An 18566-nucleotide genomic window follows, 5' to 3' on the forward strand; every position below is an offset into this window, starting at 1 on the left:
CTGGCCAGGATGGGTAGTTTATAACAAGTGGGTAGTGTGGTCTGAGTGAGTGGAGTTAATTGGAGTGATGAGCGGGTGGAATGTGTGGTTGGAGTGGAATGGTGGGCGGTGTGAAGTGGGTGGCATGGTGGGTGGTGTGTTTGTAGTGGGTAGGAGGGCGGAGTGGTCGGCGTGAGTGGGAGGGGCGGCAAGTCGTCGTCTTAGGTGGAAATGGAACTTCCGGGCGAAGTCTTCAGCAGTTCCTGACGAGGGAGCCAAGATGGGGGGGGGGTTATGGGGGGGATTTAGAGTACGGGTGTGGGGCCGAGGGCATGTCCCACCATACCAAGAACACCATCACCCATTCCAATTCATTTTTTTTTAATAAACAGCACAACTAATCCTCGTGTGTGTGTGTGTGTGTGTGTGTGTGTGTGTGTGTGTGTGTGTGTGTGTGTGTGTGTGTCCTTGTATATGACAACAAATTAACATGGTGTACACTTACTTGTACCAAACTATCCTCACAACCTGGCCTCTAAATAAATTAATGTAGAGTAAGGCAGTTTAGCTGACCCAACCCGGGTCAGCACACATCTACTTGGCGTTTCTTAGAGTAAGTGAAGTAGAGTTTGATTAAGATGTTACTTGTGGTAGTTTCCGGGGGTTCAGGGCCCCCGCAGCCCGGTCCCAGACCAGACCTCCTGGTTGCTGGCCTGATCGATGAAGCTGATGCTGCCCATTATTCACAGTTCGTATGCAACACAGCCCAACTTCAGGATGTGATTTGAGGAATTTAAGTTCCTTCTTGTAGACAACTATAGTGTCTGTTGGACCTGCCTCGCAAGGGCCAGTAGACCTGCTGCAGAGTTCATTCTTTCTTATGTTCTTAATTCTCCTTATGTACGAAGGGAGGGATGGTGAGGCTGGCTGTCGCATTAGGCATAAGTGGTTCTAAGCAAATAACAATACTGCGACTGGCCGGGAGTCGAACCCCCCAATACTTGCCACGCTACCCAAGTAGTCCGCAAAAATTCATTAAACCAAATTCACACCTTCACCTCCCCACTTCTGTTTTTTTTTTCCTGTTCTCTCCTACAATTTTTGGTGTCTGGCAGAGATGTATTTTTCTGACTCACGAAATCGTAATGACACGATTACAAACAAACCATACCACGGGCAGGTATAGAACCCGGTCTAGAGTTTTGAGACACTCTGATCGCGGGTTCTATCCCCGCCCGTGGTATGGTTTTATGTATTTTTCTGGTTCCTCCGCTGGTTGTGACTGTAGAGAGTCGAGAAATAATTATTTTTCGCTTTTTAGGCTCTGCTGGAAGGAATTCCTTGATGGTGTAGCCGGTGAACGCTTATAATGGAATACTTGACCAGATCTCCCTGCTGAAGTGTGCCACCTCTGGCTGTCACATTCTAGTACTGTCACTCACCCTTGTGATGGAAGACCACAGGAGAAACACTATGTTATTGAATTTTATAAAGCCACTGGATGGCGAAACGTCTACAATAAAGATACCCAGATGAAGATTGAGACACTTATGCAATATATGGGAATCTCTATGTTGCATAAGTGTCTCAATCTTCAACTTGTCGGTTTTTCAAACCATTCATCACAAAGATATCCAGATGATGCACATGTGTATTTTTCATCTTGTGGGTATTGCATACTATTCATGTTTACCTGGAGAGAGTTCCGGGGGTCAACGCCCCCGCGGCCCGGTCTGTGACCAGGCCTCCTGGTGGATCAGAGCCTGATCAACCAGGCTGTTGCTGCTGGTTGCACGCAAACCAACATACGAGCCACAGCCTGGCTGATCCGGAACTGACTTTAGGTGCTTGTCCAGTGCCAGCTTGAAGACTGCCAGGGGTCATGTAGAGTGTGTACACCGCATGGAGCTGGCTACCACCACACTGATGCTCCATCCACTATGTTAAAAAAACTGCCTCAACACTACAACACAAAATTTAACTTTCCATTTTTCTTCGCTAATTTTGTAAATAAATGGTTCAAAGAACCGACAAGTTGATAAATTAGACACATGTGCAACACTTGTGTATCTTCAATGAGGAACCGTTTCGCCACACAGTGGCTTCATCAGTCCATACAAAGGAGAATGGTGAAGAACAGAAGGAGTTTGTGGTGATCAGTCCCTCAGCCTTGAGTCGATGTAATCAGTCCATCAATCTTGGAGTGATTACAGCGTCAATTACCAGCGTCAATTTCTGAACGTTCCTTATAAACCGGCAAACATTTTCTTTAAGTTAAATTATACTACATAAACCCATTAATACGCACATTTAAGCACAAATAAAGAAAACGGCCGCGATGCGTCTGGCAACGCAGTAACTGATCACTACCAAAACAAGTAACAATCTGGAAGCGCATCACTGGTGGCGCCAGAATGTGTTGAATATCACATCAATAGTACTAACATGACAGGCAAAACACATTTATGGAGAAGCACTAAAGCCGTAGGGATCATACAACACCTGGGGAATGGGAGGTGATCCGGTCTTATCCAAAGGATGAGAAGGCTAGTTCTAGCTCCCTGGATCAAGAACTCTTCACCAGTAAGAAGGCACCCTCATCCACCGCAGAATTCACTAACACAAACACGTCACAGATATTGACTGATTCACCAGACTTGACTTTACTTTGTCAGCCATCACTCCTGGCGGGACATGCGGCAAGCTGCGGCACTGTCCCTCGTGCGGCAAGCTGCGGCACTGTCCCTCGTGCGGCAAGCTGCGGCACTGTCCCTCGTGCGGCAAGCTGCAGCACTGTCCCTCGTGCGGCAAGCTGCAGCACTGTCCCTCGTGCGGCAAGCTGCGGCACTGTCCCTCGTGCGGCAAGCTGCAGCACTGTCCCTCGTGCGGCAAGCTGCGGCACTGTCCCTCGTGCGGCAAGCTGCAGCACTGTCCCTCGTGCGGCAAGCTGCAGCACTGTCCATCGTGCGGCAAGCTGCAGCACTGTCCCTCGTGCGGCAAGCTGCAGCACTGTCCCTCGTGCGGCAAGCTGCGGCACTGTCCCTCGTGCGGCAAGCTGCAGCACTGTCCCTCGTGCGGCAAGCTGCAGCACTGTCCCTCGTGCGGCAAGCTGCGGCACTGTCCCTCGTGCGGCAAGCTGCGGCACTGTCCCTCGTGCGGCAAGCTGCAGCACTGTCCCTCGTGCGGCAAGCTGCAGCACTGTCCCTCGTGCGGCAAGCTGCAGCACTGTCCCTCGTGCGGCAAGCTGCGGCACTGTCCCTCGTGCGGCAAGCTGCGGCACTGTCCCTCGTGCGGCAAGCTGCAGCACTGTCCCTCGTGCGGCAAGCTGCGGCACTGTCCCTCGTGCGGCAAGCTGCAGCACTGTCCCTCGTGCGGCAAGCTGCGGCAGTCCCTCGTGCGGCAAGCTGCAGCACTGTCCCTCGTGCGGCAAGCTGCGGCACTGTCCCTCGTGCGGCAAGCTGCGGCACTGTCCCTCGTGCGGCAAGCTGCAGCACTGTCCCTCGTGCGGCAAGCTGCAGCACTGTCCCTCGTGCGGCAAGCTGCAGCACTGTCCCTCGTGCGGCAAGCTGCAGCACTGTCCCTCGTGCGGCAAGCTGCAGCACTGTCCCTCGTGCGGCAAGCTGCAGCACTGTCCCTCGTGCGGCAAGATGCGGCACTGTCCCTCGTGCGGCAAGCTGCAGCACTGTCCCTCGTGCGGCAAGCTGCAGCACTGTCCCTCGTGCGGCAAGCTGCGGCACTGTCCCTCGTGCGGCAAGCTGCGGCACTGTCCCTCGTGCGGCAAGCTGCAGCACTGTCCCTCGTGCGGCAAGCTGCGGCACTGTCCCTCGTGCGGCAAGCTGCGGCACTGTCCCTCGTGCGGCAAGCTGCGGCACTGTCCCTCGTGCGGCAAGCTGCGGCACTGTCCCTCGTGCGGCAAGCTGCGGCACTGTCCCTCGTGCGGCAAGCTGCGGCACTGTCCCTCGTGCGGCAACCTGCGGCACTGTCCCTCGTGCGGCAAGCTGCAGCACTGCCGCGTAGTTCATTGTGAGGGTATTCCACTTACATCCGCAAGATTCCGGGTTCGATTCCCAGGCATACCTGAAGGTAATCTGTTATCGCTTCCGGGGGGTCACCGCCCCCGCGGCCCGGTCCCCGACTAGGCATCTTGGGTACTGGCCTGATCGACCCAGTTGTTGGTGCCAGCTGCACGCAGTCCAACATGCACATCACAAGACTGGATGATCAAGTAGCAGCTTGAGGATATTGTCAAATTCCCTTTAAAAGATGGCCAGAAGTATGTTGGTAATTTCCCTTATACACGAATAAAGCGAAATGAAAAGTCTTGGTCTCCTTACTCTTACTGAGTTGTCTCGTAATGTACTGTTGATGGCTCCGTTCTGGGCAGGAAAGATATCAGAGCTGGAACACTATAGAGATCATTTACGGCTCGTACACACCCAATACATTTAAATTACCGGGAACGCTTCAAAATTCTAAATAGAAGAATATAAAATATGGAATAAAACCCTTCTCCAGGCTGAGGGACTGACCACCTCAAAACTACGTCTTCAAGGGTGATGGACTGATTACATCGTCTTCGCATCTCTACTGCCCCTGCCAACTTTTCTGTACTCGACTAAAAAAGTCTACTGTGTAGGCGGAACTTTTCGGAATAGATACCTAACTGTTGCCAACATGCCGGTATTGTACACCATTTTGATTTTCTGATTTGCTTATGTCGCTATTTATTCCCTCATCTGTGTCGTTTATGTTTTTTGTTACTGACAAAGGTCCCAGTTGTACATGAACGGTATACTATACCGACAAATTGAAAAATTTAGACACGTGCAACACCTGGGTATCTTTATTGTAGACGTTTCGCCAATCAGTGGCTTTATCAATACAAATTCTAGGACATGATAGAAGACAGTAGAACTATATATATATACAGAAGATGAGGTAATCAGTCCCTCAGCCTTGAAGAGGGTGTTAAGAGCACCGTGGTCGTAAAGATTCACAACCACGAATCTTCACGACCACGGTGCTCTTAACACCACCTTCAAGGCTGAGGGACTGATTACCTCATCTTTTGTATATATATATATATATATATATATATATATATATATATATATATATATATATATATATATATATATATATATATATATATATATATATATATATATATATATATAGTTCTACTGTCTTCTATCATGTCCTAGAATTTGTATTGATAAAGTCACTGGTTGGCGAAACGTCTACAGTAAAGATACCCAGGTGTTGCACGTGTGTCTAAATTTTTCAAAGGTCCCAGTACTGACCCTTATGGAACACTACTTATAATACGTCCCACTCTGATTTCTCCTCAGCAGTTCAAATTCTTGACTAAATTTATACAAGCAGTGAAGGTTCTTTGGACGTTTTCCAGATCTGTAATGTCTCCCACCTTGAAGGGAAAATTAGCCATTAGTGTACTGTAGCATTCTAACCTAGAGAAAACAAGTGACTAATAGAAGCACTGGCTCCATATCTCTTGTGATCCTAGAACGTAAGTTCCTCTGACATTGTGACTCCCAACTTTCATAGAACTTTCGTTCTATGGAATAACTTGAGCTTAGCTTTTACTCCGGTTTAGTCTAATTCCTCAATGTTACCATAACGGAGTAACTTCAATTTGTCCTCCTTCAGCAACATTTTTCGTCAGTGACCCGCTGGGAGACTGTTTACATCAGCTTGAACATTAGCTGTGTCCTCGATGAACGTCCTGTAAGTAAACACTGGTCCTGTGTGTAAGTAAACACTGGTCCTGTGTGTAAGTAAACACTGGTCCTGTGTGTAAGTAAACACTGGTCCTGTGTGTAAGTAAACACTGGTCCTGTGTGTAAGTAAACACTGGTCCTGTGTGTAAGTAAACACTGGTCCTGTGTGTAAGTAAACACTGGTCCTGTGTGTAAGTAAACACTGGTCCTGTAAGTAAACACTGGTCCTGTGTGTAAGGACATCCTTATCCTCATATCAGACATAAACAGAGATATACACCACAGCACAGTATCATCCTTTGCGGATGATACTAGGATCTGCATGAGGCTGTCATCTGCTGAGGACGCGGTTAACCTCCAAGAAGATATAAACAAAGTTTTCCAGTGGGCAACGGTAAACAATATGATGTTCAATGAGGACAAATTCCAACTACTCCGTTATGGAAAACTGGAGATAATAACTAGAACAGAGTATACTACTGACTCCGGCCATACAATAGAGCGGAAAAATAATGTAAGGGACCTGGGAGTAGTAATGTCTGAGGATCTCACTTTCAAGGATCACAACAGTGCCACGATCGTACGTGCAAAGAAAATGATAGGATGGATAATGAGAACTTTCAAAACGAGAGATGCCAAGCCAATGATGATCCTTTTCAAATCACTTGTTCTCTCTAGGCTGGAATACTGCTGTACATTAACATCTCCATTCAAAGCAGGTGAAATCGCAGATCTAGAGTGTACAGAGATCCTTTACTGCACGTATAAGTTCTGTCAAGCACCTTAACTACTGGGAACGCTTGGAAGCACTTGGCTTGTACTCTTTGGAACGCAGGAGGGAGAGATATATCATAATCTACACTTGGAAAATCTTGGAAGGAATGGTCCCAAATCTGCACACAGAAATCACTCCCTACGAAAGTAAAAGACTGGGCAGGCGATGCAAAATGCCCCCAATAAAAAGTACGGGCGCCATTGGTACACTAAGGGAAAACACCATAAGTGTCCGGGGCCCAAAACTGTTCAACAGCCTCCCATCAAGCATTAGGGGAATTGCCAATAAACCCCTGGCTGCCTTCAAGAGAGAGCTGGACAGATACCTAAAGTCAGTGCCGGATCAGCCGGGCTGTGGCTCGTACGTTGGACTGCGTGCGGCCAGCAGTAACAGCCTAGTTGATCAGGCCCTGATACATCGGGAGGCCTGGTCATAGACCGGGCCGCGGGGGCGTTGATCCCCGGAATAACCTCTAGGTAACCTACTGGATGTACTCAAAACTTGAGTAAAGGGTATCTGTGTACCAAATGATGTTTCTTGTAAAGTTGGGCAAAAGAACAAATGTGCAACTAATGCACTTGATAAAGCTCCTAGAGAGCGAAACATTGCCAAAATAAAATGTCGCATAGTTGCACGCGTGTCCTTTACCTAACAGACTTACATTAGATTTCGCCACCGAAGTGGCTAGTTTTTTATGCACCTCATATCCATCCTGTGGACGGTAGCGTAAGAGCATATGGATACACGAAAGGCCTAAGAGCTAGGCCCCAAAAGGTTACTTTACCTAACGTGTGTGTGTGTGTGTGTGTGTGTGTGTGTGTGTGTGTGTGTGTGTGTGTGTGTACTCACCACCTATTTGAGGTTGCAGGGGTCGATTCATAGCTCCTGGCCCCGTCTCTGCCTCCACTACATCATTCAAAGGATTGTTCCACTTTCTGACAACTCTATGACTGAAGAAATATTTCCTAACATCCCCGTGGCTCATCTAAATTTTCACCAACATATTGTCGGTAATTCTACCAACATTAATCCTTACAAAGTGTACTGAAGGACGTATATTACAAGAGATGGAGAGGTACATGATTCGGGCGGCTGATACTCTTTTATATATATATATATATATATATATATATATATATATATATATATATATATATATATATATATATATATATATATTACACCATAAGATTGACAGTACTGCACTGCAGAAGGCCTACTGGCCCATGCTAGGCAGTTTCAAGTCACCCACTGGCCCAAGCTATGGGACGGATAGTGGAGTAAACTGTATGGATGGGAGAGGTTAGGGAGTTGGAGGTAGGGCAGGCAGGAGGGAAACAGATACGGAAAATAAGGAAAAGGTGGCAGAGGGAAGGGGAATGGATAAGGATGACTCTAGCAGTCAGGTGGAGGGACGGCGGGTAGATGATACGACTGGAAGTTGGGGATAGACGGGGGGGGGGGAGTAAGATTTTGAGAAGACGAGGAGGGTGACGACGTCATTGCCGAGGGTGGTTAGATCTCCTCTCACCTACCTCTCAATAACACTTACACCCCCCAACACATACACATCTCCCAACACACACATCCCTAACAACACACGTACACATCTCCCAACACACACACACACACACACACACACTCATCCCCCAACAACAACACACACATCTCCCAACAACACACACATCTCCCAACAACACACACATCTCCCAACAACACACGCATCTCCCAACAACACACGCATCTCCCAATAGTGCGCGCACACATCCCCAAACAACACACAAACACACACACACACACACACCCCAACAACCCCCACACACACACACCCCAACAACCCCCCCACACACACACCCCAACAACCCCCACACACACGCACACATCTCCCAACAACAACACACACATCCCTCAAAACACACACACACACACATCCCTCAAAACGCGCGCACACACACACACACACACACACACACATCCCTCAAAACACACACACAATCTCTCAAAACACACACACACAAACAGCCAGGAGCTGAGTCTCGACCCTGCAACCACAATTAGGTGAGTACAAACAGCCCTCACAACACACACATACTCGAACAGCCCTCACAACACACATACACAAACAGCCCTCACAACACACACATACACAAACAGCCCTCACAACACACACATACACAAACAGCCCTCACAACACACACATACACAAACAGCCCTCACAACACACACATACACAAACAGCCCTCACAACACACACACACAAACAGCCCTCACAACACACACACACACAGCCCTCACAACACACACATACACAAACAGCCCTCACAACACACATACACAAACAGCCCTCACAACACACACATACACAAACAGCCCTCACAACACACACATAGCTCTCAACAACAATCACAACAGTCGTCACAACACAACAGTCATCACAACAGTCATCACTAAACACAATCACAAAACAACAGTCATCACTAAACACAATCACAAAACACAGTCATCACTAAACAACAATCACTAAACAATCACAAAACAACACAGTCATCACTAAACAACACAGTCATCACTAAACAACACAGTCATCACTAAACAATCACTAAACAACACAGTCATCACTAAACAACACAGTCATCACTAAACAATCACTAAACAACAGTCATCACTAAACAACAATCACTAAACACAGTCATCACTAAACAACACAGTCATCACTAAACAATCACTAAACAACACAGTCATCACTAAACACAGTCATCACAACAGTCATCAGAACACAACACAGCCATCACAATGGTCATATTTTTTCAATTCCGTGATTGGGTACCAGTGGTCCGTGGTTAAGTACCGGTGATCCGTGACCGGGTATCGGCAGTTCGTGATTAGGAAACCGTGGTCCGTGATCATGTAGCCGTGGTCCATGACCATGTAGCTGTGGTACGTGATTAGGTAGCTGTGGTCCGTGATTAGGTAGCCATGGTCCGTGGTGGGGTAGCAGTTGTCCGTGATGCTGGGTGGTTAGTGGTAGTGCTAGGGGGTATCAATGGTGTTGGTGGTGCTTGAGGGTCAGTGGTGGTGGTGGTGGTGCTTGGGGGTCAGTGGTGGTGGCGGTGCTAGGGGGTGTCAGTGGTGGTGGCGGTGCTAGGGGGTGTCAGTGGTGGTGGGGGTGCGAGGGGGTGTCAGTGGTGGTGGCGGTGCTAGGGGGGTGTCAGTGGTGGTGGCGGTGCTAGAGGGGTGTCAGTGGTGGTGGCGGTGCTAGGGGGGTGTCTGTGGTCCTGGGGGGTGTCAGTGGTGGTTGAGGTCCTGGGGGTGTCGGTGGTTGTGGTCCTGGGGGGTGTCAGTGGTGGTTGTGGTTCTGGGGGGTGTCAGTGGTGGTTGTGGTTCTGGGGGGTGTCAGTGGTGGTTGTGGTTCTGGGGGGTGTCAGTGTCAGTGGTGGTGGTGGTTCTGGGGGGTGTCAGTGGTGGTGGTGGTCCTGGGGGGCGTCAGTGGTGGTTGTGGTCCTGGGGGGCGTCAGTGGTGGTTGTGGTCCTGGGGGGGGTCTGTGGTGGTTGTGGTCCTGGGGGATGTCGGTGGTGGTTGTGGTCCTAGGGGTGTGTCAGTGGCGGTTGTGGGCCTGGGAGAGTGTCAGTGGCGGTTGTGGTCCTGGGGGGTGTCAGTGGTGGTTGTGGTCCTGGGGGGTGTCAGTGGTGGTTGTGGTCCTGGGGGGTGTCAGTGGTGGTTGTGGTCCTGGGGGGTGTCAGTGGTGGTTGTGGTCCTGGGGGGTGTCAGTGGTGGTTGTGGTCCTGGGGGGTGTCAGTGGTGGTTGTGGTCCTGGGGGGTGTCTGTGGTGGTTGTGGTCCTGGGGGTGTCAGTGGTGGTTGTGGTCCTGGAAGTGTCAGTGGTGGTGGCGGTGCTAGGGGGTGTCAGTGGTGGTGGCGGTGCTAGGGGGTGTCAGTGGTGGTGGCGGTGCTAGGGGGGTGTCTGTGGTCCTGGGGGGTGTCAGTGGTGGTTGAGGTCCTGGGGGTGTCAGTGGTGGTTGTGGTCCTGGGGGGTGTCAGTGGTGGTTGTGGTTCTGGGGGGTGTCAGTGGTGGTTGTGGTTCTGGGGGGTGTCAGTGGCGGTTGTGGGCCTGGGAGGGTGTCAGTGGTGGTGGTGGTGGTTCTGGGGGGTGTCAGTGGTGGTGGTGGTCCTGGGGGGCGTCAGTGGTGGTTGTGGTCCTGGGGGGAGTCAGTGGTGGTTGTGGTCCTGGGGGGTGTCAGTGGTGGTTGTGGTCCTGGGGGGTGTCGGTGGTGGTTGTGGTCCTAGGGGTGTGTCAGTGGCGGTTGTGGGCCTGGGAGGGTGTCAGTGGCGGTTGTGGTCCTGGGGGGTGTCAGTGGGGGTTGTGGTCCTGGGGGGTGTCAGTGGTGGTTGTGGTCCTGGGGGGTGTCAGTGGTGGTTGTGGTCCTGGGGGGTGTCAGTGGTGGTTGTGGTCCTGGGGGGTGTCAGTGGTGGTTGTGGTCCTGGGGGGTGTCAGTGGTGGTTGTGGTCCTGGGGGGTGTCAGTGGTGGTTGTGGTCCTGGGGGTGTCAGTGGTGGTTGTGGTCCTGGAAGTGTCAGTGGTGGTGGCGGTGCTAGGGGGTGTCAGTGGTGGTGGCGGTGCTCGGGGGTGTCAGTGGTGGTTGTGATCCTGGGGGGTGTCAGTGGTGGTGGCGGTGCTAGAGGGTGTCAGTTGTGGTGGCGGTGCTAGGGGGTGTCAGTGGTGGTGGCGGTGCTAGGGGGTGTCAGTGGTGGTTGTGGTTCTGGAGGTGTCAGTGGTGGTCGTGGGAGTGTCAGTGGTGGTGCTGGGGTGTTAGTGGTGGCGGTGGTTCTGGGGGTGTCAGTGGTGGTGCCGGGGGGTCAGTGGTGGCGGTGCTGGAGAGTGTCAGTTGTGGTTTTGCAGGGGGGGGTCAGCGGTGGTGGTGCTGGGGTGCCAGTGGTGGTGTGCTGGGGTGTCAGTGGTGGTGGTGGTGTGCTGGGGTGTCAGTGGTGGTGTGCTGGGGTGTCAGTGGTGGTGTGCTGGGGTGTCAGTAGTGGTGGTGGTGTGCTGGGGTGTCAGTGGTGGTGGTGCTGGGGTACCAGTGGTGGAGGTAGGGGATGTCAGTGGTGATGGTGCTGGGTTTGTCAGTGATGGCGGCGCTGCTGCTGCTGGGGGGTCAGTGATGGTGAAGGTGGTGCTGCAGGGGTCAGTGGTGGTGATGCTGCTGAGGGGGTGTCATCGGTGGTGGTACTAGGGGTGTTAGTGGTGGTGCTAGAGGTGTTAGTGGTAGTGCTGGGGTGTCAGTGGTAGTGCTGGGGTGTCAGTGGTGGTGCTAGGGGTGTAAGTGGTGGTGCTAGGGGTGTAAGTGGTGGTGCTAGGGGTGTAAGTGGTGTGGTTGTGCTGGGGTGCTGGGGATGTCAGTGATGGTGCTGGGGGTGTCACCGGTGGTGGTTGTGCTGGGGTGTCATCGGTGGTGGTTGTGCTGGGGATGTCAGCGGTGGTTGTGCTGGGGTGTCAGCGGTGGTTGTGCTGGGGTGTCAGCGGTGGTCGTGCTGGGGTGTCAGCGGTGGTCGTGCTGGGGTGTCAGCGGTGGTTGTGCTGGGGTGTCAGCGGTGGTTGTGCTGGGGTGTCAGCGGTGGTTGTGCTGGGGTGTCAGCGGTGGTTGTGCTGGGGTGTCAGCGGTGGTTGTGCTGGGGTGTCAGCGGTGGTTGTGCTGGGGTATCAGTGGTGGTTGTGCTGGGGTGTCAGCGGTGGTTGTGCTGGGGTATCAGTGGTGGTTGTGCTGGGGTGTCAGCGGTGGTTGTGCTGGGGATGTCAGCGGTGGTTGTGCTGGGGATGTCAGCGGTGGTTGTGCTGGGGTATCAGTGGTGGTTGTGCTGGGGGTATCAGTGGTGGTTGTGCTAGGGGGTGTCAGTGGTGGTTATGCTGGGGAGGGGTCAGTGATGGTGGTGCAGGTGGGTGATGGTGGTGCAGGTGGTAGTGAGTGACTGAGTGGGGGTGGTGTGGCAGCATGAGGGAGGTGGAGGTGGTGCCACTGGTAGAAGTGGGGTAGTGGTGGTGGTGGACCACCACTATTACCATCACCACCACGATCACTACTACTACCACCACCACCACCATTACTACCATCACCACCATCACTACTACAACCACCACCACCACCACTACTACCATCACCACCACTACTACCAATCATCACCGCCACTACCACCACTACCACCACCACCACTACTACCATCACAACCAACACCACTACTACCATCACCACCACTATTATCACCACTACTACCATCACCACCACCACCACTACTACTACCCATCACCACCATCACTACTACCCATCACCACCACTACTACCATCACCACTACCACAACAACCAGCTACTCCACAAGTCTTAACATATTACACCTAAACAAGTTATTTCTGGATGAGTGGGCGGCGGGCCAGTGCTCAACCACACCCGTGGCATGCCGCCCACCCTCTACTACGCCCACGATAATTGCTGCACTTGTGGGCGGCCGGGGGGTGGGGGCGGCAGCGGGCGACACTCAACACGCAACAGTAGGAGGGTGAGAGAAGGGGGGGTTACTCACCAGGGGCGGGCGTGGGCGTGGGCGTCCTACTGCTGCTGTTAAGACACTAGTCGCGTGAGTGGGCGGCAGGAAGGCCGGTGTGTAGCGGCCGCTCCGTGTGATGGTAACGGCACGACTGTGGTGCACGGTACGGCCGCCCGCCCCGCGACCCCCGCCCGCTGCTGCCGCCGCCGCCGCCGCCGCCGCCCAGCCCGCGCTAACTGCTAGTTACGGACACCCTGCTGATATCCCCCCACCCGCCACCCATTTACCACCCCCACCACCAAACAAACACAAATACACACAGCGAAGAAGCAGGACCAGGAGCTGTGAGTCGACCCCTACAACCACAAATTGGTGAGGTTATAAACGACAGCCAGCACGGATTCATGGAAGGCAAATCCTGTGTCACAAACCTACTGGAGTTTTATGACAAGGTAACTGAAGTAAGACATGAGAGGGAGGGATGGGTTTATTGCATTTTTTTGGACTGCAAGAAGGCCTTCGACACAGTTCCTCACAAGAGATTAGTACAGAAGCAAGAGGATCAGGCACGTATAACAGGAAGGGCGCTGCAATGGATCAGAATACCTAACAGGGAGGCAACAGCGAGTCATGGTTCGTGATGAGGTATCACAGTGGGCGCCTGTGACGAGCAGGGTCCCACAGGGGTCAGTCCTGGGACCAGTGCTATTCTTGGTATATGTGAATGACATGACGGAAGGAACAGACTCAGAAGTGTCCCTGTTTGCAGATGATGTGAAGTTAATGAAGGGAATTAAATCAGATGTGGATCAGACAGGTCTACAAAGAGACCTGGACAGGCTGGACGCGTGGTCCAGCAATTGGCTCCTAGAATTTAACCCCGCCAAATGCAAAGTCATGAAGATCGGGGAAGGGCAAAGAAGACCCCAGACAGAGTATAGGCTAGGTGGACAAAGACTGCAAACCTCGTTCATGGAGAAAGATCTAGGGGTGAGTATAATACCGAGCACGTCACCGGAAGCACACATTAACCAGATAACTGTTGCGGCATATGGGCGCCTGGCAAACCTGAGAATAGCGTTCCGGTACTTCAGTAAGGAATCGTTCAAGACTCTATACACTGTGTACGTCAGGCCCATACTGGAGTACGCAGCACCAGTTTGGAATCCACACCTGGTCAAACACGTCAAGAAATTAGAGAAAGTGCAAAAGTTTGCAACAACGCTAGTTTAAGAGCTAAAGGGAATGTCCTACGAAGAAAGGTTAAGGGAAATCGGTCTGACGACACTTGAGGACAGGAGGGTCAGGGGAGACATGACAACGACATACAAGATACTGCATGGAATAGATAAGGTGGAAAGAAACAGGATGTTCCAGAGAGGGGACACAGAAACAAGGGGTCACAATTGGAAGCTGAAGACTCAGACGAGTCACAGGGATGTTAGGAAGTATTTCTTCAGTCATAGAGTCGTCAGGAAGTGGAATAGTCTAGTAAGTGACGTAGTGGAGGCAGGAACCATACATAGCTTTAAGACGAGGTATGACAAAGCTCAGGAAGCAGTGAGAGAGGACCTAGTAGCGATCAGTGAAGAGGCGGGGCCAGGAGCTATGACTCGACCCCTGCAACCTCAACTAGGTGAGTAAACACACACACCATACAAATACACATCTCGTATATTTAAATTCATTTTTTCATTTTCAAAACAAATTTGTCTTTAATTTAGTCGAGTGAAGGTTACTCGAACCTGCGGTCTGGTCCAGGGCATTGCACAAGGTCATAAGCTTGATCCAACCAGGTTCCTGGGCAGGTTGGTGATGCCCACTAACCACGACCCCACAACCACCTACAAGGATGGGGGGGGGGATTAAGTTACATTAATCATACAGGATCCGGGACAGTCAGAACTTAAGAGCAAGTAAAGAAATTGAATTATTATTATATTCAAAAGAAGCGCTAAACCGCAAGGGTTATACAGCTAAAGAAATTGAAAGATATACAAAATATTCTTCTCGTATGCCAAATCCAGGGCAAAAACCACATCAGGTATCGGGCCCTTGCTTAAACCACTTCGAAAAAACAACTGACGACACGCTCATGCACTCTGCTTCAGGCCTAGACTCGCGGAACTCCATGTTCATCAAGGACTGCAAGACACCCCTTTCACGTGCCTTTAGTATGCTCTTTAGAGGGAGGCTGGACACTAGGGACATCCCACAGTAGCTAAAAACAACGGATATAGCCTCACTTCACAAAGGTGATAGCAAAGTAATAGTAAAGAATTATAGACCGATAGCGCTAACGTCCCACATCACAAAAATCTTTGAAGGGGTTCTAAGAAGCAAGACTGCCAACCAACTGGATTCCTGACAGTTGCACAACCCAGGGCACCATGAGTTTAGAGTAGGTCGCTCCTGTCTCTCACAACTACTTGATCACTATGACGTGGTCTTGGATGGTCACTCCTGCCTCTCACAACTACTGGATCGCTATGATATGGTCTTGGATGCACTGGAGGACAAACTGAATGCATATGTAGTATATATATAGACTTCGCAAATGCCCTCGACAAGTATGATCATGGTCTACCTGAAGGGAGTTCCGGGGGTCAACGCCCCTGCGGCCCGGTCTATGGCCAGGCCTCATGGAAGATCAGGGTCTGATCAACCAGGCGGTTGCTGGGGGGTATATGCAATCCAACATACGAACCACAGCCCCGGCTGGTCTAGCACTGACTTTAGGTATTTGTCCAGCTCCCACTTGAAGACAGCCAGGGGTCTACTGGTAATGCCCCTTATGTATGATGGGAAGCTATTGAACAGCCTTGGGCCCTTGACACTTATTGTGTTTTTCTCAGTACACTTGCAGCACCCCCGCTTTTCATGAGGGATAGAGTATCACACTGTCTGCTGAGTCTTTTGCTTTCATAGCGATTTATGTGTGAAGATTTGGGACCATTTCCAAGGAGTACAGGTCTAGGGCCTTCAAACGTTCTCAGTAATTGAGATGCTTTACTGAACTTATCACTCCTAAGTCTTTCACATTGGTGTTTCCTTATATTATGTTGTTAGAATTCATTTCATACTCCATTATAGCTTTTAATTCCTAAAGTTCACCATAACGGAGAAGCTGGAATTTATCCTCATTGAACATATTGTTTTCTGCGGCCCACTGTAAGACTTGGTTTATATCCGCTTGAAGATTTTCATTGTCCTCAAGGATGATAGTCCCATGCAAATTCTAACATCCTCTGCGAAGGAAGACATGGTGGCATGGTGGTATGGTTATCTCTTTGTCAAATATGAGGATGAGGAAAAAGATGCGGGCAAGTACTGTGCCGTGTGGAACAGAACTTTCGACTGTGGCAGCCTCTGACTTAACTCTGTTTACTATTGCTCATTGTGCTTTACTGGTTAGAGAGTTAAAAGATCTATCTGCCCACCTTTCCAGTTATTCCATCAGCACGCTTTTTTGTGTGCTATTACACTATGGTAACACATGTCGAGGGTTTTTGCAGTCTGTGTATACTACATCTGCATCTTACTTGTCCTCCAGTGCATCCAAGACCATGTCATAATGGTCCAGTAGTTATGAGAGGTAGGAGCGACCATCCAAGATCACGTCATAGTAGTCCAGTGGTTGTGAGAGGCAGGAGCGACCATCCAAGACCATGTAGTGGCCCAGTTGTTGTGAGAGGCAGGAGCGACCATCCAAGACCATGGTCATAGTGGTTCAGTGGTTGTAAGGGGCAGGAGCGACCATCCAAGATCATGTTATAGTGGTCCAGTAGTTGTGAGAGGCAGGAGCGACCAGTGGTTGTAAGGGGCAGGAGCGACCATCCAAGATCATGTTATAGTGGTCCAGTAGTTGTGAGAGGCAGGAGCGACCATCCAAGACCATGTAGTGGCCCAGTGATTGTGAGAGGCAGGAGCGACCATCCAAGACAATAACGTAAGCCAGCCCGTAATGCTATGCATAGTATAAGTGGCTTTGGCATGCTGCTCTTATCTGTATTTTTTTGTACCTCTGTATGTATGCTCAAATTGTAAATAAATAAATAAATAAAAAAAAACTGGAGAGCCTATCTCTCGCTGCCTAACACCACGATGTCTACCATAGTGATACTAGGTTGTGGACCTGACTCTCGCTTCCAACTCGCATTTAATGTGGAAAATGTTACTGGAGACAGAGTATGCAGGGCTAACATATCTTTGGCTCCTCTCTGGTGATACATTATTACACTAGTTTACCCCGCTAGTTACACCTTCCCCTCTCCCAGGATTATTATGTATACCTTAAATATACTTCTCTGAATATACAGCGAGTGGTATGTATGTGCATATACACTGAGGGACGAGTATCTCTGAATGTACAGTGTATATACACTAGGAAGTGTTCATCTCTCAGTATATATACACTGGGAGGTGAGTATATAAACACTGGGAGGTGAGTATATACACACTGGGAAGTGAGTATATAAACACCGGAAGGTTTGTTTCTCTCACTATATATACATCGTGAAATATACATCTGATTATCTCCATTACAACGACAATAATAATAATAATAATAATAATAATAATAATAATAATAAATTCAAATCCTTGGATCAAGGACCCCTCACCAGCATCCCATGTGATGGAATATAACAATGAAACACCATCCTGTGTGATGGAATATAACAATGAAACACCATCCTGTGTGATGGAATATAACAATGAAACACCATCCTGTGTGATGGAATATAACAGTGAAACACCATCCTGTGTGATGGAATATAACAATGAAACACCATCCTGTGTGATGGAATATAACAGTGAAACACCATCCTGTGTGATGGAATATAACAATGAAACACCATCCTGTGTGATGGAATATAACAGTGAAACACCATCCTGTGTGATGGAATATAACAGTGAAACACCATCCTGTGTAATGGAATATAACAATGAAACACCATCCTGTGTGATGGAATATAACAGTGAAACACCATCCTGTGTGATGGAATATAACAGTGAAACACCATCCTGTGTGATGGAATATAACAGTGAAACACCATCCTGTGTGATGGAATATAACAGTGAAACACCATCCTGTGTGATGGAATATAACAATGAAACACCATCCTGTGTGATGGAATATAACAATGAAACACCATCCTGTGTGATGGAATATAACAGTGGAACACCATCCTGTGTGATGGAATATAACAGTGGAACACCATCCTGTGTGATGGAATATAACAGTGGAACACCATCCTGTGTGATGGAATATAACAGTGGAACACCATCCTGTGTGATGGAATATAACAGTGGAACACCATCCTGTGTGATGGAATATAACAATGAAACACCATCCTGTGTGATGGAATATAACAGTGAAACACCATCCTGTGTGATGGAATATAACAGTGAAACACCATCCTGTGTGATGGAATATAACAGTGAAACACCATCCTGTGTGATGGAATATAACAGTGAAACACCATCCTGTGTGATGGAATATAACAGTGAAACACCATCCTGTGTGATGGAATATAACA

The 18566-nt window shown here is 49.8% G+C and overlaps 1 protein-coding gene across 4 annotated transcripts in view; it reads right to left on the reverse strand.

Annotated features, from left to right (window-relative positions):
- The window catches only part of LOC128701320 (mucin-2-like), a 648393-nt gene that overhangs the window by 563913 nt on the left and 65914 nt on the right, over nt 1–18566 (reverse strand). For 3 of the 4 annotated variants that reach the window (XM_070100362.1, XM_053794985.2, XM_070100361.1), the window contains exon 1: nt 13063–13176. The exons of the other annotated variant lie outside the window; for it this stretch is intronic. The gene's annotated coding sequence lies outside the window, so the exon portion shown is untranslated. Of the gene's footprint in view, nt 1–13062; nt 13177–18566 lie in introns of those variants that run through there. 4 annotated transcript variants of the gene reach the window in all.

Source organism: Cherax quadricarinatus, chromosome 72, assembly GCF_038502225.1.
Source record: "Cherax quadricarinatus isolate ZL_2023a chromosome 72, ASM3850222v1, whole genome shotgun sequence".
Lineage (NCBI taxonomy): Eukaryota > Metazoa > Arthropoda > Malacostraca > Decapoda > Parastacidae > Cherax > Cherax quadricarinatus.